This window comes from Austrofundulus limnaeus, unplaced genomic scaffold (genome assembly GCF_001266775.1).
Source record: "Austrofundulus limnaeus strain Quisiro unplaced genomic scaffold, Austrofundulus_limnaeus-1.0 Scaffold12, whole genome shotgun sequence".
Classification (NCBI taxonomy): domain Eukaryota; kingdom Metazoa; phylum Chordata; class Actinopteri; order Cyprinodontiformes; family Rivulidae; genus Austrofundulus; species Austrofundulus limnaeus.
Window position 1 is genome coordinate 4,187,286 of NW_013952414.1, and position 1,112 is coordinate 4,188,397.

Genomic DNA, 1,112 nt, shown 5'->3' on the forward strand with positions numbered 1-1,112 from the left:
AAACTTAACTCTTTATCCTGATCCCTCATGTTAACCTCAGACCCCCGACCCAAAGACCCCTGGTGGCGAAACCCGGAAAATCCGCGGGCGTCAAGGGCTGACGCGAGGGGGGTACCCTGCGCGTCAAAATAAGACGCAGAGGGAACCTTTGGAAAAGCGTCAATATGTGACGACTTGGGAGTGAGAATGTGTAGTCCTCCCTGGTTAGGGTTTTTGATCCGAACAAAATAAAACTTATTGACATCCGTAAATGAGTTCAGTGCAGTTACCGTTTACACAAATAAAATACATTAAAATGCATGTCGAGATTAAATTTCAGTGTTCACAGTGTTGTTGTTCTTTCAGCCAGTGCTTCAGTTTTGTTGTAAAAAGTCTCATGTCTGACAGTGACTTTAGATCCTGAGGTAAAATGTCCCATAAGTTGTGAAACATAACTGAGACGCTGAGAACCGTCATTGTCCCAGAGGTTCTGTACCTTTTGACTCTGCAGTTCCCACTGACCTCAGCTCGTATTGATCTCACACCATCAGTATTGTATTTTTCTATTAATGTAATTTCTACTTAATRATTCTTGTTGTCTGACCCTAATTTGCTGTCGTACTTTTGTATTAGCTTGCTGCCTTTTTGTTTTTGTAAAATAAATAAATAAATAAACATTTTTATCACATCTATCCTCATGTAAGCCTGCATCCCTAGTTTCCACCTGCAACAAATCCTAACACTTAAATTGTTTAAAGAACTATCTACAACAGGTAAGATATCAGAGGTTCCTAAACAAGCTTCTTCAAATCTGACATTGTGCATTTTTATCTTGACTGTTGGTTTTGGCTTTTATTTTCAAAGAAAGTGTCGTCTGACAACAGATAAATCTGAACAAGATAAAAAACACTAAAAACACCATTGCTGCAGAATTATATGTACACAGTTACTAAAAATGATACTGATATTTTATTTTATTTTATTTTATTTTATTTAATTTAGCTTTTCCAATGGCTTCTGTAGTGAGAAAGTCACAAATAACCATTGCCTCCTCATGCAGAAACTGGCTGAAGGAAGTAACCAGACCGTAACTCTCTCTTCCCAGTTGTCTTGAACACCTGTAATCGCAGCAA